Below are 21,233 nucleotides of genomic sequence, written 5' to 3'. Positions count from 1 at the left end.
AGATTGCAGAGTGATAAAGAAAGGAGACATGCCTCCAAGGAATTACAGCAGGAGAAAGCAGCTGTACACACCAATATGTGCAAGTGGGTCAAGAAGTGGGTATGTTAAACCAGTGACAGGTCTGCCCTTTTACAAAGATGGACCAAAGCATTTCTCTCGTCTCTGCCCAAATCTACCAGAGGGTAAGAAGGGACATATCTCTTTGTTTTCTCTGTGGCCTGAGTTATTTCTGCTGGTGGATAAAACCAGCTTACAGCTTTGGTCTCATCCCAGGAGACAGGAGAAAAAGATGAAGACTATCTATGTTTCAAGAAAAGAGAGGAGACTACTGCTGTTGAGACCTACACACACACACACACACCCCCCCTTCAAATTGGGATGTGGTCCCTGTAGGTGCTGAGGAAGGACTTTCTGGAGTGACTTTCTGGAGTGAATACCTTTATTTTGAAAGTAAAAGTACTGACCCTAATGGGAGAGAAAAAAACACCTTAAATCTTAAAACTACAAGGCATATGAATAGAACCAATATATTAGAAGTGTTATGATATTTGAATCAAATTAATTTTTGAATATCTGAAAGTGGAAATATGGAGTATTTGTGAAGGCTTCCCATTACATGATAAATATTGTAAAAGCACAGAGCAGAATAGACAAAGAAAGAGTAACTTCTTTGCCTTAAACCTTGCAAACCATTTCCTTTAGTAAGCTCTATCTTTCTGTCTTGAAGCATAAATTGGTGTGGAAGTTGTTACATTTGAAACCAAATGTGTATATGTTCAAAAAGTCTGAATAACATTCAAGCAGTAAAAGCTGGTAGGATGTAAAAGAAAGATCATATTTCAAAGGCAAACCAATCTTTCAGGGATAGGTTTGCTAAATTTTTCCATTTATATATCCATACTCGACTTATTACCAGATAAGACACTACCCATAAAAAATGTGCTGAATTATTGTCTACAGACAACACACACTGATAGAGAAGTACACAATAATCACAAACAAGTGAGGGATAGAGTCAGTCTGGAAGCGAGCTAGCTCCACTGATGTAAGGAGATAGTTGCATAGAGAACTTGCAGATGTTTTTTAGACCCATTTCTCCTGTTTCACAGTATATGTGGCATTTACCTCTTCCAGAAATTGTCAGAGGTATTGAGAACAGACTGTGTGAAAAAGGGGAGCACTGAATACACCTTGTCCTCCCGTAATTTCCTTTTTTGGGGGATGCTGAGGGTGTCACTGCTTCAGTGAAGAGCAGTGAAGAGCTTGTGATGCTCCCCTTAGGCTGTGGCCATGGGCCACTGGGAGTCACTGAGACAGAAGCTTAAGGGAATTCCTCTCCTCCTTCTTTTCACTTGTCCACCAGTTGTGCAGGTCTTTCCAAGTGTATTCAGCAGGTACAGCTCCCATGCCAGTGACAGCACTTGGTGACAGCTCCCAGCTCTGGTGTAGTGCTGTAAGGATTCCAAAGGGGGGAAAGGCTTCCCCATATTCTTGGTTAAACACTGTCTGCAAGCTGAAGAGTCTTGCAACTTCCCAGAGTCCTACTTAAAATCTGCCAGCATGGGATTGATTTTTCTCAGCACCAAGAAACTGAGCCTGCACAACACTGCATTTCGTTTCTGATTTGGGGAGTTTGTTTTGTGGATCAGAATGTAGGGATCATTTGCATAAAATGATACAACTGAAATTGCCTAAGCTGACCCATTTGTAACATATTCTATTGTGCTTTCTCTCAGTTTATTAGACGTAATTATTTCTGGCAAACTGTGTCTGAGACTATTTCAGCTGAGGATGGGGTATATGATTCTTTTTTCAGGCAACACTCTGGCTTTTCGTGTAGTGCTGTTCAGACTTAGGATGATCTGTTACCAGATTTTCTATCTGCCAATAAATCTGAATCTAACTGCACAACAATCCATAAAGAATACAATACTGCATAGTGGCTGTGAAGAAGATTGGGAGTTAAGAAATATGTTCCTTCTTTCTCCATTATTTATTCCTTGATTTTGACTGATAACTCTACAGTAAAAAAAATATTTTTACATAATGCTTGGCACTGAGGTGCTCAGACAAGGTCTCCAGAGACAGTTGCAGTAGTAAGATATTTATGTCAGCAGTTCTACCATTGCATACATTAAACTCTTGTTTCCATTGAAGAGCTGAGAGCTAAGATTAAACTTTGTGGGTCAGGTTTGACTTTGTTATTATTACACTGTTTTCAAGGAGTCATCAATCCTTTTGACTCATTGAAGAGGTGACTATGAGGAGTTAGGAAAGATTTTCGCACTTAATTGTTTTCCTACCAATGACATACGTGTTATTTCAACTAATAGCAAATACTTTCTCTTTCTCTAAACAACCTTCCTTGAGAGCTTTGCTCAATATTTTACGCTGTTTGATTCATATGAAAAAGCACTGTTTTTCATTATATTATTATTGTTGTTGTTGTTGTTGTCATTATTATTATTATTATTATTATTATTATTATTATTATTATTATTATTATTAAATACTCCAGCTTTATTTCCTCTGTTTTCATAGCCACGTGCACCCAAACTCATGTATACAGTGAGGACAGAGATCTTACCAGCTTGCCTGCCTGTCACTGAAATGCTACTTTCATAATATTCACCTGAGATTAAATCCATGTCATTCCAGAAAGATTTGCTCAGTACCAAATAATGTCTTTAGCTGTATAAATGCATTTCTGATCAAATCAAGGACTCCCCTAACAGATGGCTTGATAAACAGTCTTCACTGTTCAATGACACACTAGGAAGGCAAGAAGATACTGAGGAGAAACCATTTCTCAACAGTTAATGAAGAGCTCTTGTGAGAGCAAAATAGCAATGTCTCTGTTAATTGTCATGGTCGATATTCTGTGACCAACTCTGTAATTTCTTGGAAGATGGTATTTTTATAGCTGGTCTATCCTAGGTAGCTGTCAGCATATTATAACAACACAAAATGATCTATTGCCCACAACAGTGAAACTGATGAGGATTCAGTGGGCTTTTTACACACACACACACACATATATATATATATATGTATATGCATATATATACCTTGACAAAATACTTTGCAGTTCCTGGATGAGCAAGATCCCAGAAGGGTCAACAGCACTTTTTTATTAGTGTAAACATGAGAACAAGTGAAGCAGAATCTTGAGTGCCAGATGACAGTGCCACTCAGGCCCTTAACAGACCTGTATGTGAGCTACACCCTTGTTGGCAGGCCTTTGTACTCTGAACAGCACAAGTCACTGCTCCTCCTGCTTTGAAGCAGTATGAAACTTCAAAGAACATCAAAGCTATAGGAATACAGTGCCAAGCATCATAATATTTACTTCCCCCATTTTGAATGAGTTAATTCATCAGTGCCATGAAAATAAGGCTAGACTTATCCCCCACCCTGCCTAAATGCCTGAGTCAAAGGTCTGCGTGAAGTGGAGAATGCAACAAAGATCTGAATGTGACAAACAACCTGCTTTTAACTTCATTGTCACTGAGTTTGTTGGCTTGTTGCTCTCTTCCCTTCTTCACTTTGTTGGCATTTAGACCAAGACTGAATAGTAACTGAATAGTAACTGAAGCATATCCTGCTCACTGCACAGTTTCAAAAACAATGAGACAAGAATGACAGTAAAGCATTCTTAACCTTGTACTGAAAAGTCTGACATAGTTGGCAGTGGAGAGCTGAAGGAGGAAATGAACAGGAAGATATAAAGAACTGCATTGCAAAGGAAGGAGTGCAAACCCTTCACAGGGAGATAGTAGAGACATTTGCCTTGACTTGGGATTGCAGTACTAAAAGCTAAAATCAGGCTGGCTTTTGAGTGTATAATTCTGGCTTCTCATCTGCAAGGTAGTTAGCAAATTAATTACTTATGCCCCATGAATTCAAGGGATGGAATATGGGCAACAGCTAGCTTTGAGTGGCCAAGATCAGATGAGCATACAACAGAAAATTAGAATTGCTCCAGAGCTGTTGATCAGTTTTGTGAATTCAGACAGCAGGAGTAGAACAACAAAAAGAAAAAAAAAGTTGTTTTTTTTTCCCTTGAGGCATGGCTGACAGCTTCGCTCTTCTTGTTCATAGATCTCTCCATAGATTGGTGTGGTGTAACACAGCTGAAGGCCTCCTGTGTTCTGCCCAGAGCCTTCACGACTCTTTTGTAAGTTTTGCTTTAGTCATTCCATTCCAGGAACAGAATGCAGCAGCTAACACCTTAGTTGTTCAGAGTGGATTAGAGTATCCATCCAGGCATTTCAGTTATAATCCACCTCCAGTTGCTCTACCAAAGCCACATGTGGCTCTGACTGACCAATTACTTGATGGAGATACTTACTGGTTGAATAGTTAGTAGGAGAGCAACATTTCTTCCAAATGGCCAAAGAGAACATGTCCATCCCTGGGATGGCTGTGTCCATGTTTCTCTTTTCCATCTATTTCTATTTGTTTCTACCTGTTTCTACCACAGTCTTTGAGAGTACCAACTATTGTCTTTATGGATTTAGTAGGATTATCCATGAGATGTATCCTTAAAAAAAACTAATCTCATTGTACCTTATGACTCTCAAACATCTGGATTTGCATGTAATAGCACCACACTGTAACCACTTCAACAACCTGAAAATGCCAGTTATTACAGGCTTTAATTTATGCTCATTCTTGGCTGTAGACGTAAAACTCTAACTCATAACAACTTTGACGAGCACTTGCAAGCTTCTGCTAGTGCCAGTTATGTCCAGTTGCCCACTGAGTCAACATACTTTTGCCTCAAATAGTTTCTCTTTGGCAGAATTCAGAGGTGCAAGCTATCTGTTGGATTCTTGGCTGCTCTGAATGCCATTTTCTCTGCACCACTTAATGGTAGCAGTGTTTGGAAAGAAAGGGTTTGGCTTTCCAACCGTAGACTCGAATGGAGAGCAGGCGGGGCAGAAGGTCATTCTCAGAAGGAGAATGAATTCATTTGCACATGTGCAAATGAACTAAGCAACTTGTATTTTTTTAGTGGCATTGCCAGTTTATTGGGCAAATATGTGTCTGCCACTGAATGCCTCACAGTTTGTCCAGTATTGTTTGCCAGCCCCAATTAGGGCGGTGTGAGTCCTTGCCTGAATTGAGCATCTTCCCTCCCACGTGCATGACTGTGGGTTTCTGCCAAGCCAATTTGTCAGTAATCAGTCAAACATTACTGTGTGCACAGTATCTGTTCATGTTTTTCTCTCATCCCACCGTATTATAGATGAGTGTGAACTTCTTTTCACGTTCAACATTTTGAGATTTCATCAAATATTCAGCTGGAGCAAACAATTAAGCACATTAAGTACTCTGAAGTTTTGGAAGAAAGAGTCTTTAAGAAACACCCTCACAGAGCAGAAGTCAGCTATATGTTCAGGACTAGAGAACTGAATGAAGACAGTGAGAGCACAACAGAAAGAACAACTGTTGTCTCTTGCCATAGCAAACATATAGCTTGGTCCAGCAGAGAAGGAGCAATGGGGACTGTCTCTTCTTTGAAGAATAAAATTGAAAAGCATCAGGGCATTACATCTCACTGCTTTTGTTTAGGTCACTGATCTGAGATAGAACAAGTTTCATCTCATATTGCAGACTCAGTTGATAGTCTTGTCCTTGCGTTTCTCATAGGACCATAATGTTTCCTAATAGTACCATGTTAAGAACCTCCATTCACTTCCCAAAGAAGTTTTTCTTCAAAATAATATACGTTAAGTCAAGGAGACAGCAAAGGAAAACTTTCTGAGACCTTATTTGTGAAAAATGAACATCCTAGACCTACTTTCAGTTTTATTTTTAAGAAAGAGCAAATTCCTGATTATGGGAAGTCTCTATAAAATATTGTTAGACTACAGTGAGGAATGCCACTGAAAGCCAGCAGTTTATCTATACAGGGAACTTTTTGCACTGGACAAACTTTATCTGACAAGATTCACACATGTAATGCTGGCTGGCAGGTACAGCATAACAGCCCAGTTTTAGAAGGTCTTGTCTTTTAGCAAACATAAACAGGAGTAGTTAAAGGCTCAAAGCAAAGGGACTTGCATTTGGAGATTTCATTCGTCCTTCTCCTTGTTCCCTGGATACTTGTTACAATGACAACTCCATTAGATCAGAGATTTTCACAGGAGAGTATTTCACAGAATGTGTGCATCTGTAAGTTGAATGTAGCACTTCATCTGTGTACAGGAAACAACCATACAGTCACTTAGAAGTTGGGCTAGAATTCACAGGTATGATTTTTTTTTCCTTCTCATTGTACTGGTTCTTCTCCTAGTCACTCTCCTATTTGTCTAAACCCTGACCTTGATTATGTGGGGCAAATCCAGACAAGCTCTATAGCAAAAAAAACTAAGCAGCTTTGGGCTTCAGTATCACTGGTTTTTGACTTGTAGTTTTGATTTTGCTTTCTTTGCCTGTTTCACATTCTATTAATTTTTTTCATGAAAGAATAAAGCAACACCAATAAGAATGCTGTGTGTGATAAGTACAGAATGAGTCATGAGATCTTTGATGTCCATTAGAGAGTGAGATTACTTACTAGTCTGTCTCACTGTGTCTGAGTTGTGTGACCTTCTGCTCTGATAATGTGAGGATTGCTTTAGAGTGGAGGGATTTATACCAGCTTCTCAGAAACAGACAAGGAAATGAGAGTCAGGATCAGTCAAAGCATGAAGTGATGCAAGTGATTTTAAAGCTTCAAAATACCTGTATTCTGAAGAAAATTCTCAATTTCCAGAACCTATGATCACCTCCTAAGGAGTGGTATAGATACATGTGTTCAAGTACGGTATCAAAAGGAAGCAGATACCTTCTAGACTACTAAGTTGAAGATTTTATCACCCATTTCTCAAGGAGCTTCTGGTCTTGACTGAGTAAAAGCCAGTAGAACACGCAATATTTGGCTTTTCCAAGTGGGCTTCTCTAGCTCTAGAAAAAGGTTCATAGGCAGAATGGTGTTCTCTGTGTGTGTGCTCTGCAGAACACTTCCTACTTATCAGTCTGGCTTTGAATTGAGAATGTTTGGTTCACTACAGCTGAGGTCAGAAGCTGACAGTGATCTGTGGAAAATTAAAATTCACTGAGAGTAAGCTGAGGACACTTGTGAAGATGTACAGAACATGAAGGGTGCTGAGAATAAACAACCCAAACGTCATATTCACCCAAATGGAAAAGGAGAGCATATTCTTTTGAAAGTACTGGCAAACTCTCAACCTGCAGCTCATAACCTTGCCTCATGCTGAGGACTAGGAAAGCAAAGTCAGGGAGTGAATTTCAAGTTTACTCAACTCCAGTCTGTGGATGCATTTTTTTAAAGCATAAGATGAAGACATGAATTCCTGGTAAGTTATGTTGTTCTACCCATGTAAGTGAAATGACAACAGAACAGACTGAAGTAATTCTTTTAGCAAATAGGGTTCATGTAAAGATGAGCAATAATCTGTGAGCTGCTTGCTATTTACAGCCTGAATCAGAAACGTGATTCTGATTTCAGTGTGTCTACCCTCCCTGTTCCTGAGGCAGCACCAGAGGTGACTGAAAGAGGGTTCTGGGGTGAGTTTGGGCTGCACAGGGGTTCCTGTGACCAAATCTCTTCCAACCCAAGCCATTCTATGATTCTATGACACAACCATTTTCTACATCACTGTAGTTTCTGTCTTCCTGTAAAGCTGGATGTAAAATTCATGTGTTCCTGGGTGTTTCAGGAACACAGTGAATGTACATCAGTGGCAAATCTTTCAACTGTAGAAAATTTCTTGATTACCTTAATCCTATTCAGCAGGACATTTAAGCATATGCTTCATTTTAGATACATAAGTTATCTTTTTTACTTCAGATGGATCATCCATGTACTTGAAACCAGATTTCAATCTTTCTCAAACTCTGTTTTGCTGAATAGGAGCCTCAGAATATAAACCAGTGCGACAGTCAGCTAAATGCATCCCAGATGAGTTGGAGGAGAGGTATGAGAATCTAGAGGCTGCAAGTCCTAGATTTGTAGGCTATACTCTTCTTCAAGCCATATTTTTTCCATTATTTACGCAGCTTGCTTCTTTTTTTTTTTTTTTTTTTAAATCTCTTCTTAGATACTGCTGTGGTGTATGAGCGTTTCACAACTTGGTAAAGCGTAATCATAAAAATATTTCTTTCTTCTTACATCTGAGCACACGAGGGTCCCCAGAAGCTCTTTGTTTCTGTATCTGTGCATGTGCTTAGAGGAGGGGTGTCCCAGCAGCTGGAACAGTCCCCGGAGTGTTCTGAAGCTGCTCTGCCTGTTCGTGCTGACTGTGACACATGTTGCAGAAGCCTTCCTCAGTCAGAGAGAGGTCGTGTCTCTTACAACATGAAGATCAAACCCCTCATTTTATTTTGACCTGGAGCCAGGGAAAAGAGCAAAGCCCGGAGCTGCTCTGTTCTCAGCCATCTGTGTTGCATGAGCAGATGGCCTGTTGTGTATGAAACCAGCTGTGACTGTTTTGAGGGGCATCTGTTCTGTTCTGAGGAATAACAGTGGATGCTATTCAGACTCGGCAGTCACAAGTGCCAGGTCAGTGTAGTTCAGCCTGGATCTGACAGGATAGGTGCGGCTTCTTGCTAGTCCTGAGGGAATGGCCTTTTGAGTAAGGAAACAACCTGTACAACTGTCAGTCTTCCAAAAGGGGAGAGCACCTCAAAGGAGCACCTTGTCACAGTTAGGAAGAGAAAGGATTCAGTTAGTTAAGTGCCAGCTTTATTGTGTGATTCTGGCAAATAATTTGTTTCTTGATATCTGATGGATAAACAGATAAATTCGGCACAGTTGCAGGCCACTGCTTTGCTGGAAGAGGCAAACTGCATGGTGTTTGTATAATACAGGCCACATAACTCCCTAAGGAAGAAAATGGTGAATGGTGAATTATTCAAAGTGCTTCCTATTCAGTCTGCCTTAGTCTTCTCCAATATGAGGCATCTGCTCTTTCCAGTTAGCTGGACTTTCAGAGATCTGTTTGTTAGATTTAGCTGCATAGGATGTAAAATTGATGGGAGGAGGCTGCTGCCAGTTTATTAACTTGACCAACACTTGCACAATCTGCTACTGTGACTTCATGTAATCTACATAATGAACAAGCTGAGTGGAGCTTGCAGAACTAGATCCTCAACATGGAAAGTGTCCCCACTCTTCATGAAATATCCACTGTTGTATTTTGGACTGCTTGTTTGTTGGCTTCTTTTTTTTTTTTTTTAATTTGAAATTTTTTTAAAAGAAAGACAGCTGCTAGAAGATGTAGATAAATGTTGGTTAATGATGTGATGAGTGCTGTGAGGGATTAAGTGAGGAATTTCCTCTCTGTCTCAACAGTCATACTACACAGCCAGTCTCCACACTACGTGTCTCTTTAAGGCTCACATGCTTACCTGGTCAGTGTAGCTGAGCAGCTGCTAGGTTGTTTCACACAGCTGGTCACAGCAGAACTATTAACATGGTAAATCAACACCCCCAGTCTTGTCTGGTTTAATTTCCATTGTGTAGGTATGTCTCTTGCATACCTACACAGCCAGAGCATAGGATGAACTATAAACTCACTCTCTAGTATGTCCCAGGTCTTTTATTTGTTCTTAATGTTTTCAGAAAATAAATACCTTACTGTGAATTTAGGTGAAGCCATTTTCTAACTATGCTTACAGCTTTTGACATCTAATCCCAAGATGATCCTTCATTGTGACAACAAAAGTTGTACTTGAGATGACCCATGACACAAAACAGTATTACTGCCTATTCCTAATTATTCCCAGTGTTTGTAATACAGTAATTCCTGCAGATCTAGATAAGTGTTCTGTTGAGTTTGGCATTGTAGAGACTAGTAATAAAAACTGATTGCCATCTCAAAGATCCTGCAGTGGACAGGCAAGAATTGTTACTTCCCTTTACAAAAGCATGGACAGATTTGATGATTTCCCAAGAAAACAGAGGAAATTAGTGTCAGAGTTTGGGTCTGAAACATTTTGATGTGTAGGAATACTCAAATCCTAGTCAGGTACTGAATACCAAAGAGCACTGCTCTCAATCTCTGAGGCTCAGCTTCTGATACAGCAAGGACTGCAGTAAGTAAAAGAGCCGAGATAGTTTTTCATCTCTCCTGATCCTGTGCTGTGACCTGACATTGTTATGGGTCTCTTGGATGCATAGACATTAAAATTCATTGCCTCCAGAAAACAGAAAAGTGAAAAAACTGATGTTAAAAAAGCGAGGTTGCTTGATTTGTGTGTGTACTCATTACAGTCACCATAGAAACAGATATTGGAAGATAAGGTAGGAATATATAGAACATCCAAACACATCCAAAATGTGTTCTTCCCTGCTATGGAGGGGGTTGGTTTGGGGTCTTTTTTCTGCATTTATGAGGTAGGGTAAAGACTGACACAGAGTGAGTGTGAAAGTGACAGGTGATGAAAGAGAAAAAGAAAGAAAGTGACTCTAGTGGAGGCACATTGCAATAACAGTGTGCTGCCCCTTGGTCCCTCCCAAGCACCATTCGGTCACTGGAGGCCTTGCTCACTAGCCCTTCCATCTGTACCTTGTGCTGTCCTTCACACCTGGATGAACAGGGCATAAAATGCTTTTGTTCCAGTTTCAAACCTATTTGTTCCGTATCAAACCTATTTGTCACCTGTTTGCATGTTTGATAATTACTAGCAGAAGTAGAAGGCAAAGCAGAATAGAAATTTCTTAGTAGAATTTCTGATGGCAATTTTGTTTCCGTTCAACAAAGCCAGCTAGGTTGCAGTTCAACCAATGCTACTGGGAGAAAGACACGAAATGTTGGGGGGTTAAATGACTTAAGAACATTTCATTTAATTTTTTGACGTTTTTTGACATACAGAGAGTGGAATCAAAGACAGAGAAACTCTGAAGAATACAGAAACATTGTCCAAGCAGCCAAGCATCAGGTTAGGAAATCTGAAGCCCTGATAGAATTAAATCTGGCCAGGGATCTCAAAGGACAAAAGAAAAGCTTCTGTAGGTATGCTGGTGATAGGAGGAAGACTAGGACAAACGTGGGCCTTCTCCAGAAAGAATGGGAGAGCTTGTTACCTAGGACATGGAAGAGGCTGAAATACTCCATCTTTTTTGCCTTGGTCTGCAGTGGCAAGTGCTCCAGCCAAGCCACCCAAGTCACAGAAGGCAAAGACAGGGACTGTGAGAATGAAGAACCACCCACGGTAGAAAAAGATCAGGTTGGAGACCATTTGAGTGGATTTAAACTGCAAGATTGTGGGTTTAAGTTGGATATTAGGGAGAAATTCTATACTGTGAGGGTAATGAGACACTGAAACAGGTTGCCCAGAGAAGCTGTGGATGCCACATCCCTGGAAGCATTCAGGGACAGATGGGACAGGGACCTGAGCAACCTGGACTAGTGGAAGATGTCCCTGCTCGTGGAAGGGGGGTTGGAACTGGATGATCTTTGAGGTCCCTCTCAAGCCAAACCATTCTGTGACTCTGTGGTTCTATGACTCTAAATACTGTTTGATGTGTTATGCCATGCCATGCTGCAATGTGTAATATCAGATGACAGAGATAAAACAGATCACTTCAGTCTAGTCAGAGCTGGGTAATTCCAGAAGGGATTTTTTTATTTCAGATTATTTATTACAGAAAACAGTCTACTAATACTGTTGCTGTTTGGGAAGAAAAAGAACCTGAAATAGCAGAAGTTTCTGTACATGGCACTGCATTTCTGCATTTTGAGTGCTTTTTATGGTGTAGAACTGGGTATGCTGAGACTTTGACTAGGATATCACAAAAACTACTAGACTGGTGCCAGCAAAAAAACTCAAAACCTGTTCCAGAGTTTGACTTCTGTGTTATTGTATGATTCCCTTCTCAAGGTCCTCCCTTCTCCCTCTATTTACTATTTCATGTCTGAACCTCTCTTAAATAGATCAGAGATCTGAGCTGGGTATGAATGAAGGAAAAAAAGGTATGAAAGTCACATAAACATACCCATATTTGAAGAGATAATTAACATGTGCTAAATTATGAACATGTAAAAGAGAGGCTGGCTCGTCTTTCTTCATTTTCAAAATTAATGCAGATTTCCAGAGAGCATAAAACTTGATTGAGGCCACCTAAGCTACAGCTACCATCTCATCTAAAGCAGAAGAAAACTTATATCAAGTAAAAGCCAAATAACTGTACCAAGACATCATCTTGTGGCTGAAGCATTAATAGATTTGCCAGTACTCCTTGCTCTGTAAGACATGGTGTAGGTTTTATAGTGCAAACAGAGTGGTAAAGCTTTGTGAGAATTAGTTATTTCTGTTACAAGTAGTTGCCCTAGCAGCAGCATCGGGGCAACATCTTGGACCAAGTACCACTATGGTTGTAGTCATACAAATAGAACAACCTGATCATTACTGCCCTGAGACCTTTATGGGTGTCTGTCAAAACTGAGATTACTCCTCCTTTTATATAAACTTGCATTAATCTTTTGTAGTTATGGATGCCATGCAGATTTACACCACTTGGAGATTTTTCTCCTGTATGTGTAGATACAGCAAGATGTTGTAACCTCCCAAAGTGGCTGAAGACATTCTGTTCTCTTGCTAAGCTGGAGCTCCTCTCTTTGCAGCTACAGCTGTCATTTGGAAGCCTGCTGGGCAGCTCCTTCACCAGGAGCTGCAGCTTCCCCAATGTGCTGATGGTCTTTACACACAACAAGACTGTAATTTAATTCCCAAAGACAGAAATGCTTAACTTTTTCCTCTTGTCACCCTTCAGGGAGATGAGCATTGCCGTGGTACAGCTTTCCAGCTGTTGCTCAGTGTGAGGGTTAACAGCAGGTCTGTCAGCTCTCTGGGAGAAGATATTAACTTGGGAAACTTGCGGGTATATCCTTGAGATAAGAAAACTATGTACACAGCCCTAACGAAAGAAAAGACAGCTGTGGAGTGCTTAGATTCAGTCCTGTGAGAACCTCAATATAGCCTTGAGCCTTGCCAAATATATCAGCAATAAATAATAGCAAATTAAAACACTGTTGCTTGCTTACCTAAAAAAAGTTGCTGCTTGCTGCTAACAAGGGATATAAAAAGGCACACGGTAAAAATAAAGAGAGACATGCATTTTGCTCTGAACTTGGCTGTTAGTGTATTTTTATTGACCACCACAACAACTCAGCAAATTGTTGGTGCTCTCTCAGGCAAGTGGCACTGTTTGTGTGTTTAGAGTTAAAACTGGGCGCCTGAATGTGATCAGGTGGGCTGCTTGAGCCTGAGACACGTGGCTCTGTTTCCTGCTCTTGAGCAGACGCATTTCCCTTTCAAGCTTGAATGCCTGGATACTGCCACCTTTAAACTCTCAGATGGCCAAGTCATCCATGACAGCAAGTCCTGAAGTGATACCAAGCCTCCCCCACTGGTATTGGCAATTGCACTTGTGGTTGCATTCAAACAACTTTAGGTTGCCTTCAAGCTCAGATTTAGTGGATGCTCACTCCTCAAAGTCATCCCCTTGACTCCCAATAGCTGCCTAGCCCTTCTGCAGGTTTTTCCTGATGGTATGTGCAGTTAACCCTGTCCCTTCCCTTTTTTCCCTTCCCCCTCTGCAGGTCACGTTTGGAACTTGCTGCTGTGACCTGCAGTCAAGCAAAGAAAGTCTCCCATGTACTACCCCAGCCCCTATCTCTCCAGTGAGCTCTCTTGTGTTCATTTAGAGCCAAGCCCCCTTCTGGAGCTGGTACCTAGGGAGCTCTGCTCCAGAGCCCAACACAGAAAGTTGCATGGTAAGAGTTAGGTGTGGCAGAAAGGGACAGGTAGCTCATGCGGCTCAGACAGAGAGAAAGAAATCAGTAGTGTATTCCTGTGCCAAAGAGATGATTTGAAATGCTGATGGCCTTTTTTTCTTGGTGCCATTTTGAAACAAACCATCCTTTCAGGTCAGAGGAAAAATACCAGCTCTGAGTTAGGCCTGGGAGCTTTTGCCTAATTGTGAAGGAAAATACAAAAGCAGATTGAGTCTTTAGGTCATAGGTACAATGACAAGTTTTCTTAGTACTTTACAACTCAATTAAAAAAAGTATTTTAAGAATACCATAAGCCTTGAATTAACAACCATGCAGTAAATTCTTCCCTGCAGAAGGTTTTAATTAAGTTTTCATCTACTTTCAGAGAGAGTATTTTTTGCAGATGTCAGATCTCATGTCTTCATCAATAGATAGAGTACCATGTTGGAGATGTGCTTTTTGTTTGACTTTGCTAGTTTATCAAGTTATTTAACAAAAGCAGTTTAGAGAGAAGACATTTATTGAGGGCAGTGACTGCAAATGTGAAGAGGACTGTACCATGCCAGCCTGCAAGCTCCATTCACCTAATTGCTTCACAGGCAGTGGAAGCAGGTCATGAAGCAGGTCAGATGGGGAATAGCATGCACAGACACAAAATCAGTGAAGTAAAGTAGGATTTAGTAAAGAACAACTGACACTGCTATATTTTACTCCAACCAGTAATATCTGAAGCTATAAATCCTCTGCTTCTTTGGATACCACATGTCAGGAAAACAATATGAAAAGCTTGAAATTTTGGTGAGTCTTGATAAACCAGTTGGCAACAGGAGGACCAAAATAAGCATCTTTTGATGCCTGAAACCATGATATCTTTTAAGGATAATAAATTGTGTGAAAGCCTTGTAGGCCTGAAAAGTAGTCAAAGGCACAACCACCTCACAAGCCAGATAGGCAGCAGATGAACAAAGGTTTGCCAAGGTTGCATGGCTGCAGTTTCTGAGTTATCAGGCCCACAGAGCTACATCTTCAGAAACAAATTTCACTTCTATGCAGAATCTCTTCTTCCATATCAGGCTCCTTTGCCGTTTGCTATGCAGAGAATCTGTGAATAGGATTTATTGTGTTGCAATTGTACCTCATTGGCATGAGGTGGCAGAGATAGGAGCTGGGGTAGTGAAGCCTCTGCACACCTCCCTTTGCCATCCTACTGTTCTGCCAGTAAATCTAAACAATTGCATTGTTTTCATAGAATCATAGAATCAACTGGGTTGGAAGAGACCTCCAAGATCATCAAGTCCAACCCTTGATCCAACACAGACCATGGCACTGATGTCACATCCAGTCTCATCTTAAACACCTCCAGGGACAGAGAATCCACCACTTCCCTGGGCAGCCCATTCCAATGGCTGAGCACCCTCTCTGGAAAGAAATTCTTTCTAATGTCCAACCTAAACGTCCCCTGGCAGAGCTTAAGACCATGCCCTCTTGTCCTACTGCTGGTTCCTGAGAAAAGAGACCAACCCCCACCTGGTTCCCCCCTCCTGTCAGGGAGTTGCAGAGAGTGATGAGGTCTCCCCTGAGCCTCCTCTTCTCCAGGCTAAACAACCCCAGCACAACCTCTTCTCACAGCACTTGTGCTCCAGTCCCTTCCCCAGCCTTGTTGCTCTTCTCTGGACCTGCTCTAGCCCCTCCATGTCCTTCCTGAACTGAGGGGCCCAGAACTGGACACAGCACTCCAGGGGTGGCCTCACCAGTGCTGAGTCCAGGGGAAGAATCACTTCCCTGGAGCTGTTGGCCACCCTGTTCCTGATCCAGGCCAGGATCCATTGGCCTTCTTGGCCACCTGGGCACACTCTGGCTCATGTTCAGCTTCCTGTCCATCCCCACTCCCAGCTCCCTTCCTGCCTGGCTGCTCTCCAGCCACTCTGTCCCATCCCGTGGGGCTGCCGGGGGTTGTTGTGGCCAAAGTGCAGGACCCGGCACTTGGCCTTGTTGAACCTCATCCCACTGGAATCAGCCCAACTCTCCAGCCTGTCCAGGTCCCTCTGCAGAGCCCTCCTGCCTTCCAGTAGATCAACACTCCCCCCAGCTTGGTGTCATCTGCAAATTTGCTGATGATGGACTCAATCCCCTCATCTAAATCATCGATAAATATGTTAAACAAGACTGGGCCCAACACTGATCCCTGGGGACACCACAAGTGACCGGATCCCAACTGGATGCAGCTCCATCCCCACCATCTCTGGGCCCGGCCCTCCAGCCAGTTCCTAACCCAGCACAGAGTGCCCCTGTCCAAGCCGTGGATTGCCAGCTTTTCCAGGAGTGTGCTGTGGGAGACAGTGTCAAAGGCTTTGTTGAAGTCCAGGTAGACACATCCACAGCCTTCCCCTCATCCACCAGGTGGGTCACCTGATCATAAAAGGAGATCAGGTTGGTCAGACAGGACCTGCCCCTCCTAAACCCATGCTGGCTGGGTCTGATCCCTTGTCCATCCTGCAGGTGCTGTGTGATTGCACTGAGGATGATCTGCTCCATAACCTTGCCAGGCACTGAGGTCAGGCTGACGGGCCTGGAGTTTCCCAGGTCCTCCTTGCAGCCCTTTTTGTGGATGGGTGTGACATTCACCAACTTCCAATCACCTGGGACCTCCCCAGTGAGACAAGACTGTTGGTAAATGATGGAGAATGGCTTGGCGAGCTCTTCCACCAGCTCCCTCATCACCCTGGGGTGGATCCATCTGGTCCCATAGACTTGTGAGGATCCAAGTGGCTCAGCAGGTCACTGACTGTTCCCTCCTGGATTACAGGGGGGCTTTTCAGCTTCCTGTCTCTGTCTACCAGCTCCGGAGGCCAGTTGTCCCGAGGACAGCCTGTTACTGTTGAAAACTGAGCCAAAGAAGGTGTTAAATACTTCAACCTTTTCCTCATCTTTGATGACTGTGTTCCCCTCCATGTCCAACAAAGCATGGAGGTTTTCCTTGCTCCTCCTTTTGCTGTTGATGTATTTTTAGAAGCACTTCTTGTTATCCTTAACAGAAGTGGCTAGATTGAGTTCAAGTTGTACCTTTGTCCTCTAGTTTTCTTTCTACATGAGCTAACTATATCTCTAAACTCTTCATGAGTAGCCAGCCCTTTTTTTCCACAGTCAGTAACTTCGATGGTGCTGTGTCAGACACCAGTGAAGGATCTACCTGACAACCTCATTAAAAAACAGTACTATGTGAATCATGTTGTGCCATGTTTCTGTTTAATGCTTGTGCCTTATCAACCCTGGCATGGGATATTGCACCTAGTTTGAGGGGCCAGTCTGAATTTCTTTTAATCTGTGAGAATTTTTACTTAGTTTGACTTAGAAGTTAGTCAAGTTTTGCCATAATTAAGCAAGACTCAGTAAAGTATGTGTCTTAACTTGGAAGCATGTGAGTGATCCTGTTGAAGTGAGAGTTTAATGTGTACTTAAGTACCTGCCTAGACAGGAGTTGTAATTAAAGATCTAGACAGGTATCATGGAATGAATTCTGACTTAGTGACTGATACCAGAATTGCGTCAGACTGCAAATTCAGCTAGACTTAGAATGTAAATATGCACTGCCACATCCCTAGGATAGCTCTTATTTCAAACTTAACATGATCCCTCCACATTTTCCTTCTGTTCTACGGACAAATAAGAGCTGTTTAACGCAGCCTTCATTCGATCTCACTGAACAGTGTCACAAGCAGACTGCCTGATCCTTCTAGCATCCTACAGACTTCTTGTCAGAACTGTTTGTCCTTGTAATGACTTTTCCACCTTTGACTTGTGCCAAATAAGTAAAAATGAATAATGATTATTTGTTCAAACAGAAGGAATGTGTCAAAAAGAGTTTGAGCCATGCTATGAGAATGTTGAATTTGCCACATGATCTAAATGAACGTTAAATGTAAATAAAACTTAATATTCAGAGTTCACCCTATTTCAGAACAGCAGAGGCACATCATTAAAAAATTTCTGACATGTCAGTGAGCAATAAATTACCACACAGCACAGCAGTGTATAGACATAACAAGCACCTGCTGGTGTATAATGTGCTCGCACATGGAAGATGATGCACAGAATGAGACAAGAAATAGCTCCTTAGGGCTTAAGATACTTCAAGCCTAATCCTAAGGTGGTGTAAGAAGCATATATCTCCATTGAAAGAACTGCAGCTCAACTGATTTACAGCATTTTGGGTGCCAGCTCTTTCTCATTAGTGAGCAGAGATTATGTTCTCTCTATTATACCTTTTCCTCTCCAGCTTAAAAAATTCACTTCATTGGTTTCTCTGCTGCCAGCTTATCTGCTGCTAAGGATCATCTTTCCAATTAGACCAGTGCTCTGCCATTCTGCTTCCCAGTCTTCTGTGCCCAAACTTGACAACTCATTCTCTCCTTTAGCTAGGAATGTATCTTGACAGTGTTTTCCAGCTGATGGTCCTCAACAACTTGTTAGGAGACTACAGAAAATCACTACCTGTTCAGAAAGCCTAAATTTACCACACAGGGATCTGTACTTTCACTGGAAAAATAGGGAGACTACAAACTGATAAAGGCTTAATGTCAGAGTCCTGGTGGTTGACTTTTGCAACTTGAGCGAGATGACAGAAATGTAAGGCAGGAGGGCAAGAAACAAGGATAGTCTGAAACAGGAGACATCCAGATTAATGTAATGAGAAATGGCACCACCATGAGGACAGCCAGGCAGTGGGGCAAGCTGCTTTGAGAAGTTGTGTCATCTCCGTCCTTGGAGAATTTCAGAATGTAACTGTAAAAACCACTGAGTACCCTGGTCTGATCTCATGGCCGACCCTGCTTTGAGTAGGGCATTAGCCTAGAGATCTTCCAGTCTGGGATAACAGATTACCCCATGATCCCATGACCTTCATGGGGATTCCTTTCAGGCTGTCTTTAACGTTTTAATCATGTAACATGATATTTCTCTGTTCAAAGGTGCAGTTAACTAAACAGGTATAAACACATGCATACTTTATTAAATTTTTTAAGCAAGGGTCACACTAGTACAAGCCTTTCAGCTGCTTGGTGCTCTGACCTCAACAGTAGATCTTGTTGAGCCATTGCTTACTGTAATTGTATCAATGGTATGTTGTCTAACTGCTAGAGGCGTTGGAGTGAAATCCCAGTTACACTGTTGGTGCCTGTTGCCTCTTACTGTGTGCAGTTTGCATATTTGACCAAAAAAGACACAGATACCATTTAATGTAAATTGCATTTGAATAATGGCAGTTAAAAACACAAACAGAAATCACTGATTTAACACGTCCCAGCATCCCCTGGAAGTTGTGGTAATTAGCTGCCAGCAAGCACTAGGTTAGTAGGTACAGTTTTCAGTAGATGTTCTTTCTTTGACAAAGACTCCCGCATTGCCTGTGCATCCATCTACAGTTATTGCTTAGCTGATGTGTTTACTACCAATGCATGTTTGCAAAATCACAGTTAAATGCAGAACATATGCTATTGTTGTGTATGTGGCCTCTCTGGGAGGGCATTTATCAATGGGTGTTTTTGTCCCAGTCCTGGGGTTATTCTAGTGCAATGGAAGACACCCAGATAAACAACTGTTTGCAAAATTGTGGCTCTAGGCAGTGCCAGCCCACAAGAGAATTTTTTAACCTGCCTTTATAGTCCATGACAAGTGAGTAGTGGCAGGCCAAAGGGTTATTAGGGTTCACCAAAGGCCTGCAGAAAGCATGGATTGCTCAACTATCACAGAGCTTTTGCTGCCAAATGAACAGGAGCACACCGTAGGATAAATAGCTGTTATCTGCATCTAGGGGATGCCTTCCAAGTGAGATGGAAGGTGTTCTGTCTCACAGGATTATCTGGCTGTTTATCCTGTCACGTGAAACAGCCATTCCCTGGTTATTATAAAACATGGGCTGTCAACACAGAGGCCACAGGATGGTTTCGTAAAGTCACAGGCACCATTTCCATGGTTTTATAGAAGGCAGCAGAGGTCTTACCCAAAACATTTATTCGTTTAGGTTCACATATTATTTGGGTTCACAAGAGCTGTTTGGAAGAAATTGAAGGCTTCTGATTCTAATGAAATCCAGTTTGCAAGGTTGTACACAAAATTTCTGTTGCTCTCTACTCTGAAAATTTCTCTGCTGTTTTTGATTAGAATAATCACAAAGATTGGGATTCTGACATGGTTTCTCTCCTCTTCTTGAATCTATTCTAATACAAACAATATATGATGAGTGTTCATGGGAATAAACAACACCAAATCCAACCTAATGGGAAGTAACAGTTTACCAAAGTTGATGCCAAATATGTGACTTTTGACTCAGATGTTCAGTTAGTGTATACTTGAATAGTTTCTTTGGTCCTTTACTGGTTTCATTACTAATTTTTGTGGAGGGGTGGAGCATGATTAATGGTGGTAGAGAAGATAATGATGAAACTATGGCATCCACAAAACCATCAACATGACTCACCCATATATCTTTATCTACAGTTTTTATACACATTTGTTTCTTTAGAAGATACCTTCCTCGGGCTTTACTTTGCTTCTCCAAGTTGCCCTGTCCTACACTGACCTTGCTATTTTTTGTACTCCTATTTTTGAGAAGAGATCATGAGAAAATAAGAATTTAGACATTGTCTTGAATTTAACTTCTCAGATGGATGAAAAGTGTGTATCCCATAGATGGTGTTTGAGGAAAGTCACTGGCAGCATGACTTTCTTCAATTACTGTTTCTTACTGACCTAATCTGGGGCAGGAATGGCACAAACCTTTCCTCTTTTCTGTAATTTACCACTTCAGCAAATAAAGCTCAGCAGATTTCACTGCTGAGTGGTCCTGTTTTACCAGGGCCACCACGTGTTGTTCCACAGGCCACACCAAGCAACTCAGCAAACTCTGCTGCTTTCCATCAAGCAAAGGCAAATACTTCCTTATTCTCCCACTTCCACTTCCTAAGGCTTTCCACATGTAGCCTGCTGCTAAAAGACTGGTGCAGCTCTTGCTGCATACTGCTGTTGCAGTCTTCTGCCTAATTACCACCTGTCACTCTAGTGCAATGTTTGTACTGTTGTTTACTTTAAAGCAGATTAACTCAAGAGTGACTTGGGCCACTTTACCCACCCAGTGCCATCTCTTCTGATTTGTTTTCTTGGTTGACCCAGCTCTGAAAGGGACACGGACTCAAGAGTTCCTGAGGTCCCTTCTAACCTTAATTATTTTGTTACTCTGTGATTAAGCGATGCCACTGAAAGATGTCATCACACTTCAACAGAGAGTCTTCCTTTTATGGTTCCTTTTATATTCCACTGTGTAGTGGAATAGAATCACAAACAAAAGTAGAAGAGTGTGATGGCAGGCATGGAATTCAGTATGCATTATACTGAACAGTAGTGTCCTGGGTTGGTTGGTTGTTTTTTTAATGTCGAATATTCTGTGTT

General features: G+C 41.7%; 1 long non-coding RNA gene across 4 annotated transcripts in view; it reads left to right on the top strand.

Annotated features, from left to right (window-relative positions):
* LOC135407354 (uncharacterized) overlaps positions 1–21,233 on the top strand; it is a 62,157-nt gene that overhangs the window by 17,569 nt on the left and 23,355 nt on the right. For 3 of the 4 annotated variants that reach the window (XR_010426837.1, XR_010426838.1, XR_010426835.1), the window contains exon 2: positions 4,102–4,177. The exons of the other annotated variant lie outside the window; for it this stretch is intronic. This is a non-coding gene — a long non-coding RNA (uncharacterized LOC135407354). The remainder of the gene's footprint in view (positions 1–4,101; positions 4,178–21,233) is intronic. 4 annotated transcript variants of the gene reach the window in all.

The sequence above is a fragment of the Pseudopipra pipra genome, chromosome Z (genome assembly GCF_036250125.1).
Source record: "Pseudopipra pipra isolate bDixPip1 chromosome Z, bDixPip1.hap1, whole genome shotgun sequence".
Taxonomy (NCBI): Eukaryota; Metazoa; Chordata; class Aves; order Passeriformes; family Pipridae; genus Pseudopipra; species Pseudopipra pipra.
The sequence above is the reverse complement of the archived record's forward strand: the minus strand, read 5'-3'. Positions and strand labels throughout refer to the sequence as shown.